The sequence below is a fragment of the Ursus americanus genome, chromosome 12 (genome assembly GCF_024610735.1).
Source record: "Ursus americanus isolate L20-20 chromosome 12, mUrsAme1.1.p, whole genome shotgun sequence".
In the NCBI taxonomy this organism is placed as follows: domain Eukaryota; kingdom Metazoa; phylum Chordata; class Mammalia; order Carnivora; family Ursidae; genus Ursus; species Ursus americanus.
Window position 1 is genome coordinate 47,161,186 of NC_142138.1, and position 14,732 is coordinate 47,175,917.

The 14,732-nt window shown below is 37.4% G+C and overlaps 1 pseudogene; it reads left to right on the forward strand.

Moving 5' to 3' along the window:
• LOC123794885 (bifunctional 3'-phosphoadenosine 5'-phosphosulfate synthase 1 pseudogene) overlaps window positions 1-13,268 on the forward strand; it is a 130,106-nt pseudogene extending 116,838 nt beyond the window's left edge.
• Window positions 13,269-14,732: the final 1,464 nt, after the last annotated feature.

Genomic DNA, 14,732 nt, shown 5'->3' on the forward strand with positions numbered 1-14,732 from the left:
AAGGGAAAGTTTTAACTGTGAACCAAACATACTGCTTCACGCATCATATCACAAAGCTTTATTATCACAATGTTAAGAGAACCCAATTACTGAAGTGTTTCTTGAATAAATTTAAAAAGCAGTCATGGTCTCTTTGTAGATGAACAACTATGAATGACCTCCAATGAAAAACAAAACACCTAAAGGTGGAGTAATGAAAATGATATAGCTATCAATCCTATTACTACATGCCAAGGGACAGTGGGGTGGGAGGCCTCTGGAACAGTTTCACAGAGTAGAAGCTGACTGGCTCCCCAAATGAGATAACACTGAAGAAGTTGCAAATAAATTAAAGGAAACAATCTACCAAAATGGATGTAACTGCATCTCATAGAACATGTGTGTAAAAGAAAACATTTTATGTAGGAATATCTGAATGACTGGATCAAACAAATATTTGTCAACAGCCTCCTACTCAAGGACAATGGTTGTGACTAAGTACTTGGTAAGAGACAAATACAAAGCTGAATGCAACTACAGAGATGAATACAAATATAAAACTGAACTTCTGTTATCCTTCTATTGAGCTGCATATCCTCTGAGGGCAGAAACTGACTCATTCTTGTATTCACTGAAGTGCTCAGAAAGTTCCTCGTTAATATTCCATGCTTAATAAATGTTTGTTATTTGGGGAAATGTGGGCATTGTAAGCATACAATCTTAAACAGTGTCTATCTTGACCTCACTAAACACTAGACCTGTGAGTATTAGCAAGTTCCTTCAGCATTCTGAGGTCAATTTCCTTCATTTCCAAATAACAATATATAGACTAAAAGTTTGTCATAAGAAGTAAATAATATAACAATTGTGATACAATGCCTTAGCATATCTTGGCAGAATGTTTAAGATTCATAGTGCTGAATAAACACTAGTTCTACCCTTTTTCCCCCTTTATGATTCCTTTTTATACCCAATTCTTGATTGCCTCTGAAAACTCAGAAACTTTCATTAATAGCTCTCTTCTCTGATTCTAGCCCAGGACAATCCTCTGTTATATAATTCTTGCTTTCTGACTCCTGGCCCTGCCTAACCTTGTTGTCTCACATAGTTCCTGTGCATACATGATCCACTGCCCCGAGCCCCCACCATCAGGTCCCTCATTTCCAGGACCACTCACTCCAGGAGTTCTTACACCACTCTATCTATCATCACTTGCCCCACACTCCTCTACAGTCTTGACCTAACCCTGCGGGTACTGACCAATAACTCCAGGTCCTGGCTTTAACTTCCATTTCTCACACTGTTTAGTGCCTTATCCCATATCATAGCCCCCTCTGGGAATGTCTTTCTTCACCATCAACTCCATTCCACATCCATAACTTTCTTCAAAGTGCAGTTCAAATAATACCTCTTCCAGAAAGGCTACTCTGATCTTAGAAACAAGGAGCAATTTAATTCTAAATTCTAATCTGGAGGGTGCTCCATTCTCAAGTCTTATGTTGTCAGTTTTAACTCTGACAAGCTGCATTGCATTGGAGAGACAGCATAATCCAATGATGATCCATATGGTTTTTGAATGCTGGAAGATTTCAGATTGGATCCAGAATCAGCAAACCTGTGTAACAGTGGGCTAGTTACTTCACCTCTTAGTGCCTTAGTTTCCTTATAACTAAAATGGAATTAACACTTACGTCACAGGGTGTCTCTGAGGATTAGGTGAGGTAAAGCATTTAGCCAAGTTCCTGGAATATAACAAGTCTTTATTCAATGGCTATTGCTGTTAATGGGTTTGTGCATGTGTGTGTATGTTGTATTACTTTTTGTATTACCTTGTAGCTGTCTGTGATGTTTAATGAATGTTCAACTTATCATAATTTCTCAAAAACTAAGACTCTGTGCCTTATTTGTAAATCCAACTCTTGACTTTCCTGATTAAATACCTAATATGTTGCCATGCATATGTTAAAGCTGAGTGAATGATTCAGCTGACATCTATGAATGAAATTACTATTTTTATAGTCATGTCTAAGTACTACCACTTAGGGCTCATAAAATATATAACTACTCAAACTAAGTACTGAATCTGGAGACAATATGAAGATATTGTCTGTATTTACTTCACTAATATTTTACTTGTTGACATTTTAAAGTGCTTTATAACTATTTTTAATAATTAATTTTTTAAAAATTTGTAAGTTAGGTAAAACATATATAAAACTTTATATACACATATATATACACATATACACAACATATACATACATATATTTGCAATAATATTTTGAATTTGTTCATTTTTTCATTTGAATCCAGCTTCATCCAAACACCTGTTAAAAATGTAAAAGGACACTGACATATACACACATTATCACTGGGCAATAGGTAGAAAAACAAAAGGAGCAGTAATTTTCCTCATATATTCCACCAATCCCATCTGTTGTACAGAGACATTCAGAAAAATGAGCTTTAGCATTCAGGTGCTGATGTTTTAGTAGGAAAAGCTGTAAGTTTCTTGACGCAGAAAATAGAGAGAGTGGGTTTTCTACATAGCGTGCACATCAACACATTATATGTATCTTAGCTCCACTGTTGTTCTTGGGTTAGTTGTTGGTAAATGACCATATACCTTTTATCCATTTTTAATAGATCAATATCTCCTACTTCACACTCTGAGCTCCTAAAGTCAAAGCATGGAACTATATGACAGGTAATAACCAAATTGCATGTTTATTGTAGTAAAAACGAAAAAGGGAGAAATACAATGATTGATATATCTTGTAATTGTTTATTATGTGAATCGAAATTGTAAAATAATGGATGTTAAATACTAAGCAGCAAAGAACAAGCAACCATGAGCATAGTTCTCACTATACCTTAGATTTGTAAGAATTTTAGGTCATATAATTAGGCTCATTTGGTGGGGAACAGCCTGTCCTTGCAATTGAATATTTAAAATTGGCCTTCACCCCAAAGACATGACCTGTTCAAATGAGAAAGCTAGTAATTCTTAAGCATCCACACAGTTCAACCATGGACTCAAACTTCTCTACCCAAATACTGCTCTTCTTTATGCCCCTTCTACTACAAATCTCCCTCATAATCCATCTCTGTCTTCACTCTTTTCTTAAAGGTTCCAGTAGCTTCTGAGTTAAGAGCCCTACCTACAGGTATTTTCATCTTGTCACTTGTCTTATCAAAGGGAAGCTATCTATAATCTTTGTCTCCTGAGGAGTCTTAGACAGCAGGTCTGGTCACTTGACTATGATTATGTATTTGATGGAGTACCCAAGTGTCCCAATTGGCAATTGTATCTAAGGAAAAGTAATACTAATTATTGTAATTTATCTAAATGTCTTAGAATCTATACCTAATCACTATGCAAGATAATAACATTTATGCATATTTTTAAGCATGTCAGATTAATTTTATTAGACATCTGGTTTACTGTTAATATTGAATGCAGATCATGCTCATTTTATCTTTATGGTTTGTACCCATGTAGCTCAGCACAGAATTTGAAACAATTAAAAGTGAACAATGATCAAGAGACCAGAGCTCTGCTCTGAGCTCTATCAGTAGGTAACAGTTGACCTTGGCCAGAGCACTTAAATTCTTTGAGCATCAGCTTCCACAGTTGTTAAAAATAAATAAGACCTTGCCCACATAATTCACAATACTGTTATAAATAAAGTACCAACATAGATATCATAGCTTTATACAAATTGTTGTACAAGTAAAAGTACCCTGTAGCATAAAAAATTTGAGACTCAGAATTAATTTATTCAATCAAAAATTTAGCTAAAACTCATCTTGTCAATGTTTCAAACCACTAAAATAATGTTTGATTATTGCATCTTGCACAAAGCACTTTTATTGCTGGATCTAATTCCCTTACTGAATTATATTACACTGGATGTTGTCTGCAGATACTAATCATATATATGGAGCTGTGTCACCATTAAATTACCCATGTGAAATGTTTCAACATTGCCAAAGGCTGACTAGATAGAGTTTTCCATGGTTCCATAGCAGGACAATAACATACTGTTAATCTTTTTGAAATATGTCAGAACCACCAAAGAAAACCATTTCAAGTTAGTTCCTCAAGAAACTGATAAGACAAAAAATACTGACATCATTCCATAATACAGCCTCACACAATGGGTAACTGCTATTAGAGAAACAACATTCAGTACTGGTATCAATTAATGCTGAAGTGCTACAATAATAAAAATTTATAAAATCTACCAGGAAAGTTTTGGATTTCATACCTGCTAAATTATTTGACTTGGAAGTTTGATCCTAAAGAGCAAATTCTTGTGAATCATCTTTCCTTCTTAAAAATGTATTTTGCTGATTGATAAAACAAAGGATCACCTGAGAGATGCAATTTTCTCCATGTGCTGTTAAATAAATTATGAAAAGCTAAAAATATTTATTGCACAAAATATATCTACACTTGGCGTACAAATATATACTGATGGTTGGCATTTACTTCTGTAAGTCCATGCTCCAAGACAGAAAAAAAACGGGTTCCTAAAGAGAATTCTTTTTTTAGTCCTCTGAAGTTTTTCCACCATTTAACCTTTCTGAGCCTCCATTTTCCAATCTGTAAAATGAAAGTATCTATTTACTATGTTATGCTCTTAAATTTAATCAAGCAATACATGTAAAGCATCTAGTATCCTCTCTGGCACATACTTGTAGTGTTTGATTATTAGTTTTCCATAAGAAATCAATTAGCTGCGTAAAGTCTTCCAAAATTCCAAAAACATTTATTCATTCACTCAGAAATGTTCATTAGTTCTCTAAGGATGAAATCACTATATTAATACTTGCCTAGATTCAACGGTAAGTGAAACACATAATTCTTAGGAGAACTTAGAAACAAAAGAGGACATAGAAATTGCTGTAAAATATTTTTAGCTACCAATTGAGATAGGGTATAAACTATACACACAGACTGGTCATGATTTACAAGCATTCTGTGCTTCATAAATTTCGTGGCAATATCAATAATTACATCTGAGAATACATTTTCTAAAAGAAATATTAAGTATGGAGGTTGAGGCCACACACCAATTTCCATGGGCCTAATTATTTCATTCATTTTTTTCAACAAACATTTAGTAAGTATCTACTATGTGTAAGGCAACAAACAGGTAGTCTCTGCAATACAAATGTGAAAAAAATGAAATATGAAAAAGTGAGCCATTATATAAATTAACCTATAGAGCCACTAATTCATATGTAAGTACAAACTGTAATAAACCCAATAAAGGAAATACAACAGTGTGCTAAGAGTGAAGACAGTTGAAGCTTTTTGTAATTTTGTTTAAAGCTTTAGGAAAACTTCCTTGGGGAAATAACATTGTGAGCCATGAAACAAAAGATGAGTTAGCCAGTTGAAGAATTAGGAGGTATGAGATATCTTTGCCGGCCCCATTCACCTTCTCTCCATTCTGGGCAGAAGGCTGAGCCACTGGACTGCATTAGTGGGCTCCCTTATCCGCTGGCTTCTGGTTTGGTTAGGGCAATGGGAAAGAAGATATTATAAAATGGGAGAGAATGAGTTTAGGTATTTATTTTCCTAGTTTTTTCCTCTGTTGTATTACAGTAGATGACTGTGTCCCTCTGCTAAAGACTATAGCTCTTGCTGGTTACCTTCTCTAAACAACCCTTTCTAGTTCTAGTAACCATTCCCTTCCATTGCCTTTTCACGCTTAGAAGTAGTAATAGCCTTCCACTTTTAGTAGCCTCCAGGTACTTACTTAATACGGTGGCATGGGAGGAAGTACAACAGGAGAACAGACATTGGGAGAACAAATGACTGCGTTAGTTGATTACAGTGACATCAATAATGATTATAATGATTATGAGATCAGCTGGATGCTTCAGATGACCCCACAGAGATTACCCAGGGAAAAAAAAATTGACAGTCATGAATTTCTAATTCAGAATCAGGACTGAAAATCATAAAGCCCTAATGATAGCTCTGAAGGGTCTTTCATCTTCTGTAGTCTCAGGGGAGAATAGATGTAAACTAAACCCAAAGCCTGGCTATAAGGTTTGTAAAATGGCAGTACAGATTGAGTGCTTAAATGTCCTGTGCTAAAATCAGGGTACTAGTGGGAAGGAGTAGAAACTCTGAGTGAAATCTATTATGGTAGAAAATGACAAATGAAAACCCATGGAACTCCCCGCCTTCCTCCACATCTGTCAAGAAAAGTAAACCAAAAGCAATTTTGCATTCTCAGAGTCATTATAGAGGTTAGTAAAACCATCAAAGACTTTAAATATTCCTATAATATCCCAATTTCTTACAGCTGTATTTGTAGTTCACAAACCAAATGGGTCGTGGAAAATGAAAGTAGATTATCACAGACTTAATCAGGTGGAGATACCAATCACAGGTGCATTTCTAGATGTGATATCTTTAATGGAGCAAATCAACCCAGCCCCTGGCAGCTAGCATGCAGCAACTGACCTGATTGACCTGGCTTTTTTTTTCTTATACCCTTCAGCAAAGATAATCAGAAGCAGTTTGCCTTCACAGGTACAACAGTATACTTTTATGGTCTTGCATTAGGGTTATGTCAACGCCTGTGCTGTCATAATATAGTCTTGAGGCCCCCTGATCAGATATACCATAGAACATGACACTGGTTCATTACATTTGTGACATTATGCTAACTGGATCTAATGAACAGGAAGCAGCAAGTACTTCAGATGCCTTAGTAAGACATATGCATACCAGAGAGTAGGAAATAAGGCCTACAACAAGTCAGGAATATACCATACTCTAGGGGTCCAATCATCTAGGGACTGTCAGGATATCCTCTCCACAGTAAAAAACAAGTTGCTGTAAATTGTATTTGCCACCATGAAGGAGTGTAACTTGCTGATTTTCTTTGTGTTTAGGGGAAAGAACATAAACCATATTTGGTAACCTATTAGGCTTCTCACTTTTTTCCGTGCAAAGTTGCCCTTTTCATTGGCATTGTAATCTTCTGGGCCCAACAGCTTTGGCAGGGTCTGTGGCAAACAAAGATATCATATGAAGCTTTGACCAATCCCAATAGATGAGTTGCAGCTAAGACCACTAAGAGTTGGGAAGGAGGCAATGCCCTTAGCTAACCATTGTTCTTCTTTGGAAAAAGAGTTCTTGACTAGCTTGTGGGCCCTGATGTTGCCTGATCCTATATCTATGAAATCCAAGTGATTTGTAATCTATAAATTAGAAGTTATCTGATTCATTACACCATCAATTTAGATGTGCACTATAGCACTACACTGTAAAAAGAAATGATACACTCAGCTTGGTACCCAAACAGATTTGTAAGGCACAAGTTAACTTCATTGGTTGGTGGTTCAGATTTCCAAGATACTTGCTGATACAGTTTCACTGACTATTCTACAACCCACACACGTAATCACATAGGGCTTTCTTATGCTCAATCAATGGGGAAAGAAAAAGCAAGACCATAGTTTATAGATAAAACTGCTTAGTATTGTCATTTATGCTAGAGTTGATAGTCACTTCGATATAGTCCAACTCAGGGGTTCCCTTAAAAGACAATAAGCAGTGAGGGTAAATATTTCCTGTGGGCAGAAATTAAGGTAGTACATCTGATTGTCCATTTTGCATGGAAGGAAAGCTAACCTTAAGTGCAGGTCTATACTGATTCATGAGCAGTGGCCAACAGATTGTCTAAATGGTCAGGAACATAGAAAGAATAAAGCTATATAAGTGATGGTTTATGAGGGAGGTTTAGAGTACAAAGTGTGAATTTTTTTTTCCCCACCAGAATAAATCCTCTGTGGAGAATGCTTTCAATAATCAGGTGTCCTTTCAATAAGCTGTCCTTTCCAGTGGCTATCAGTCAGCCTCTTTATCCAGCCATGCCAGAGCTTGCTCAAATGAGCCATGTCTAGAGTATTTGTGAGGGCAGGACTGAGGGCTATTCATGTGTTCAATAACACGAATTTCCCCTCATAAAGACTGGTCTTGCCACCACCACACCAAGTGGCCAATCTGCCACAAGCAGGTTGATATGACACCATTCCCTAGGATACTGGTCTACTTCCTGGTGGCAGTTGATTACAATAAACATTTCTATTATAGAAGAGACAGTGATTTGTCCTCACAGACACAAACATATATTTCAGATAGAGAAATTCCTTTACTGTCCACAGCACTTTTGCCAATACCATCCTTCCAATTACCTTATCTGCAGCCATAGCATTGTAATATAACCTTACAATGGGTGACACATATTACAGCCAAAGATGTGTGGCAATGGACTTACACCCACATAATTCACTGGCCTTACCATGTCCCCCCATCACCCAGAGAGCAGGTTGCTAAACAGAATAGTATGATAGCCTTTTAGCATGGTTATGGAGTTAGCTAGTAAACACGATGAGAAGGTGGGGTTCTAGCATAGAAGATGAAGTATATTCTTAAACCAGGAGCCAATACTTAGCACTTCTGTCCTATGGCCAGAATTAACAGATCCAGGGATCAAATCATACAGGTGAGGATGGTCTTTCTCAGTACTATACCAAGTTTTTCTTCCCTTCAAATTTGCTTTTGGGAATGTTAGTATACGTAGAGGAATGCTGGTATCCAATAATGAAATCGTGTATCCACTAGGATACAAAGTCATAGTCTTGTTAAGTTAAAAGCTGAGATTGCCTTCTGAAATTTTTGGATCCTTGTGCCATGTAACAGACAAAAAGGGTATCACTGCATAGTCTGATGACAGATCATGATTACAAGTGAAAACTGGGTTGCTGCTACCCAGTAGGTACAAACTATTACAGGAGGCAGAAAATTCACTACGGCATTTAGTATTCCCTGAGCTCAATAATTCTGAACTATAGAAAACTATGACAATCCAATAAAAATGGGATCACTAATGACTCAAATCCTACAGGAATAAAGGTTTGGGTCACCCCACCAGATAAAGAACACTTTTCAGCCAACACGGATAATAATGGGAACATAAAATGCATTGTGGAATGCAGCAACCCAACTTAAGCTCCATGATTATCTACAGAAGTAGAGTCTATAGCAGTTATGTTTTATGCTAGTTAATTGTTTCTCCTACACTGTTTCCACCTCTCCTTCCATTACCTTCTATGAAGAACACTGGTGGTAGCTAAACTTTTCAGGTTAAGATTTTGACTGAATTAGGGGCACCTGGGTGGCTCGCTCAGTCATTAAGCATCTGCCTTCGGCTCAAGTCATGATCCCAGCGTTCTGGAATCAAGCCCCGCATCAGGCTCTCTGCTCAGCGGGAAGCCTGCTTTTCCCTCTCCCACTCCCCCTGCTTGTGTTCCCTCTCTCCCTGATTCTCTCCCTAATAAATAAAATCTTAAAAAAAAAAAAGATTTTAACCAGATTAACATACTCCATGATCAGATATTGTATTAGTTCAGGGAACTTTGGGTATCCTCTGCAATGAGGAAACAAATATTTCACCTGGACAAATGACAAGAGGATGCCAAGAGACAAATGTGTGTGGCTGTGCTGGGTATCTTCCATATAACCTTCATATTCTTGCTTCACCTTTCTACCTGGGCTATGTCCCAGGAATGAACTGCATCAACAAGCTCCTTTGCTTTCTGTTTCCATTTGAATTCCAACTAGACAGGAATTTAAGGGGAAAGAAGAGGCAAAATTTAGGACTTTCCTTTTCTCTGTTTATTCCTTATTGTACGACAGCTTGTCACGGGCTGTTTCTCTAAGACCATAGTTCATGCTCTGTGGTCTTTTTATAGCTACAGCTCTCTCTCCAACTCCAGATTCTGTTCATCTTTCACTCCTTTGTTCCTTCACATCTATGGGTCACAGTAAATCTTATGCATTTGTGGACAATTGATTTAAAACATGTGAAGTATTGCTAAATCATGGGAGAAAGATGCTTTCTCAATCATGTTTCATTAATTAAATATCTATAATGGAGAAAACATTTTCAAAACATATAACCAATGAAGGACTCTTACGTGAATATATTAAAACTCCTACAAATCTAAGAAAAAAAGTAGATAACCCAAAGGAAAAATAGGCAGGGGGCCCAACAGGCAACTTTCAAAAGAGGCAATCTAAATGACAAATAATATAAAAAGGAGCTCAACTTTGCTGTGATAAATGCAAATTAACACCATAATGTGATACCACTGTACACCAATTAGTATGACTAAAGATTTTTTTTTTAATGACAATACTAAGTTTTGGCAAGGAGACAGGGCAATGGAAAATACTGCTAATGGGAGCCTCAGCTGACTTAACCACTTTGAAAATCCTTTGGCTTTACCAATGAAAGCTGAGCAGACACAAACCCTATATCCTGGCAGGTCATTCCTATGTATAAATCAACACAACTATATGCTTGTGTGCAACAACACATGTTCAAGAACATTAAAAGCAGTGATTTTTATAATATTCAAAAAAATAATAATCAAATGTCCCTAAATAAACTGTGGTATAGTCTTTCAATGGAATAGTATACATCAATGAAATGAACAAACTACAGGTACAGGTATGAATTTTACAAACATAAAATTAAGAGAAACCAGACAAGAATATATTCTGTATGATTCCATTTGAAATTCACAGAACATTTAATATTAAACTATAGTCTTTAGAAATACAACTTTAAGGACGTGTTTGCCCTATGAGACATAATAATGATTACCTTTAAAAAGTGGTATCACTACCAAACTTATAGAAATAAAAAGTACCACGAGGAAACAAAATAATCAATTGTATGCAAACAAACTAGACAATTTACAGGAAATGGACAAATTCCTAGAAACAAATTACTGAACTGGCTCAAAAGGAAACAGAAAATTTGAGATCTATAACAAATAAAGATTGAATTGTAATTTTAAAACTTCCCACAAAGCCAAGCCCAGAACCAGAAGACTTCACTGATAAATTCTGACAAGCATTTAAATATGAAAACCAACTCTTCAGACTTTTCGAAAAAAGAGGAAAAGGCAACATTTTCCAATTCATTCTATAAGCCCAGTTACCCTGATACCAAAACCAAAGACGTCACAAGAAATCAAAACTAGCACACATACTTTTATCTGCCAGAGACCCAACAGCTGCGATCGCCGGCTCCATCGAAGTCCTGAGCGGGAGCGCCAGCTGACGTCAGTGCGTCAGTGCGTCAGTGCGTCAGTTCGTGCTCTCCAGGCGCAAGGACTTCCCGGCTCTTCGGCCTGCCCCCTCTTCTCGCCCCGCCCTGTTCCCCCTCAGGCTCACGTTCACGCCTCCGGTGCTGAGAACCCCAGCACTGTGCACTCTCTGCGGCTTGTAGGCCCCAGGAGCCTGTGTGAGAAAGTCAAACTGAGAAGCTACGGAGCTGCAGCGAGCAACGAAGGCCGATCAAGCTGCCATGGCCGCGCGAAAAAGAGAGGTAAGGTAGTATGGACCAAAGCGGGCTTTCGTGGTTGTATAGTTTGACTGACTGCCTCATGTGGAGCGGGGAAGACCACCAGTGACTATGGCTTTGGAGGAGTACTTGGTTTGCCATAGCATACCGTGCTATACTTTGGATGGTGACAACAGTCACAGAGGTCTCAGTAAAAATCTAGGCTTTAGTTCTGAAGACGGAAGAGAATATTCCGTGCATTCCAGAAGTTGGTAAACTGGTTACAGATGCTGGCTTAGTGTGAGTCACAAGTTTTCTCTAACCTTATACTCGGAAGAGCAACAATGCAAGGCAAATTTATAAGGGTTTACCTTTTTTTTTTTTTTTTCAACTTTTTATTTAAATTCTAGTTGGTTAAAATGTGTAATATTGGTTTCAGGAGTAGAATTTAGTGGTTTACCTTTTTTTTTTTTGAAGTATTTGTTCATTCTCCTCTGCATGTTTATTATGCAGAGATGTCAAAGGACTCAACAAAAAAGCACAGGGCTGGGGAAATTAAAGGTTTCACTGGAATTGATTGTGAATATTAAAAAAAAAAAACAAGGCCCCTTAATTGGTGCTAAAAACAGACTCCTGTGATGTAAATGACTGTGTCCAACAAGTTGTGGAACTTCTACAGGAACGGGATATTGTACCTGTGGATGCCACTTACTAAGTAAAAGAACTCTACGTGCCAGAAGATAAACTTAATTTGGCAAAAACAGATGCAGAAATATTACCAGCATTGAAAATTAATAAAATGGAAATGTGGTGGGTGCAAGGTTTAGCAGAAGGCTGGGCAACCCCACTGAATGGCTTCATGAGAGAGAGGAGGTCCATGCAGTGCCTTCATTTCCATTGTCTTATGGATGGAGGTATCATTAACTTAGCATTGCCTATAGTTCTGACAACTAGTCATGAAGGTAAAGAGAGGCTGGATGGCTGGTCTGCATTTGTTCTGATGTAGGAGGGCCGCTGTGTAGCTTATTCTTCACAATCCAAAGTTTCTTGAGCACAGAAAGGAGGGTTGTGGTGCCAGACAGTGGGGAACAACATGCGAGAACCAACCTTACATTAAGATGGTTATGGAACAAGGAGATTGGCCGATTGGAGATCTTCAGGCCTTGGACTGAATTTATTGGGATAATGGTCTTGATAAGCATTGTTTTACTCCTATTGAGTTATATATAGCAGGTGTTTAAAAATATGAATGTTGATGCTGTCGTTGCATTTCAGTTATGCAACCCAGTGTATGCTAGGTTGGGTCTAACCTTGTGGTCTAGACATGCTCTATGTAGGATACCTATAAGCAACTTCTAAAGGGTGGCTACAGGCACCCTGTCCTTCTTCACCCTCTTGGTGCCTGGACAAAGGATGATGATGTTCCTTTGATGTGGTGTATCAGCAGCATCCTTCAGTGCTAAAGGAAGAAATTCCATATCCTAAAACAATAGTAGTGGCCATCTTCTCATGTCCCACTGTGTATGCAGGACCAATTGGAATCCAGTGGCATTAGAGAGCATGGATGGTTGCAGGAGACAATGTTAACATTGTTGGACAAGAGCCTGCTGGCATACCTCATTCAGAAACAGGGAGGATCTTTATGAGCCAACTGGTGGCACCAAAGGACTGACTATGGCCTCTGGCCTAATCACCTTGAAAATATTTCCCTTCTGAGTTGCAGCTGACAAGAAAAAGAAGCATACAGACTATGACCCTGAACACCACGAAGACTTTGAATTTATTTCAGGAACTTGAATGTGCAAACTTGCCAAAGAAGGCCAGAAACCTCCTGAAGGTTTCATGGCTCCCAAGACCTGGACTGTGATGATGCAATACTACAAATCCTTAGAGAAAGCTTAAGCTGTTAACCCAGTCACTCCAACTTTGACCTTCACTGTATTACAAGTGGGGCCCAGATAGTTACTGTTGGCATTTCTTTGAGGTAATGTCTGTCTGGATACACCTTCTAAAAAGAGACCATTTTCCTTAACTAATATTAGCTTTCTTCTGCCTTATGAGTTCTTTTTGAACCAGGGTAACACACTGCTGGTTTTAATGTCTTTTCCACTGCTTATAGGTAATATTCCTACAATAAAATTTTAAAATCTTGCCTTTTTATATTATGCTTCTATCTCATGATTTTTTCAAGCTGTTGTATTACTTGTAACCAATAATATGTACATTGACTCTCACTTTTCATCCCTTGAAAACAGAAAAAAAAAAAGTCCACTAAACAGTAAATTTGGCTAGAACTTGTTTGTTGAATTTTATAAGACATCTCTAACAATTAGTTTATTTTTCTACATTAAAAATATGAACTGTTTTCTTTCTTCCTTCTTTCTGATCAGCTGTTGATCTTTAGCTATTATAAAGTATTCTTATGATCTGAGGTAAGCCCCGAATGAACTATTTTATTCAATAAAATTAAAATTTTGTCTTCTTAAAAAAGAAAAGAAGGAAGGGAGGGAGGGAAGAAAGAAGAAAACAAAGATCAATGTCCCATATGAATATAGATGCAAAATCCTCAACAAAGTACTATTAAACTAAATACAGCAATAAATGAAAAGAATTATATACCATAACCAAATAGGATGTATCCTAAGAATGAAAGGTTGTTTTAACATCAAAATCAATTAATGTAATACATCGCATTAATATCCTCAAGAGCGAGACTTGAGGTGCCGTAAAGTGAAAAGGTTCTCCTTTTCCTAGCTATTTGGTTCCATCTCCACAAATCTTTCCAGTAATTCCCATTCTCTGATTTGTATCTTTCTGTTCTTGAAACCAAAGAATCCTTGAATAAGAATTAAGATATTTGTCCCTCTTTAGTCTCTCAAACTCAAAATATCCCTGTAGGACTTGTGATAGAAATATTTCAGTAACAAGTGAAAAAAAAAATGAAATGAAATACAAAGTTCTAAATTCAAAATGACTTAAACAAAAAGGGGATATTGACTTATGTAACAGCAAAGTCCGAATGAGGCTTGATCTTGCACCTCAGATGAGATCTCCAAGGACCTTCTTTCTCATATGCTCTCTATTCTGCTGCTCTCTGCTATTTCCCCCATGCTGCCCTGGTAGCCCTCTGGGAGTTCCAGGTTCTTCTGGTAATTTCAGCAAACTGTTTTCAGCAATCCCAGACGTCATATCCTCATAGGAAAACACTCAGGAAAGTTAGAGTCTCTTACAGTAGCTGCTGTACATGTCCTAGGAATCAGTTCCTTTCATTGATAATTGGAACTCATGGCCTTCCCTGATCCAATCACTGTGACAAGGTTACAGTACTCTCTGACTGGCTTTTAAACAGAAAAATCCACCCCAAAG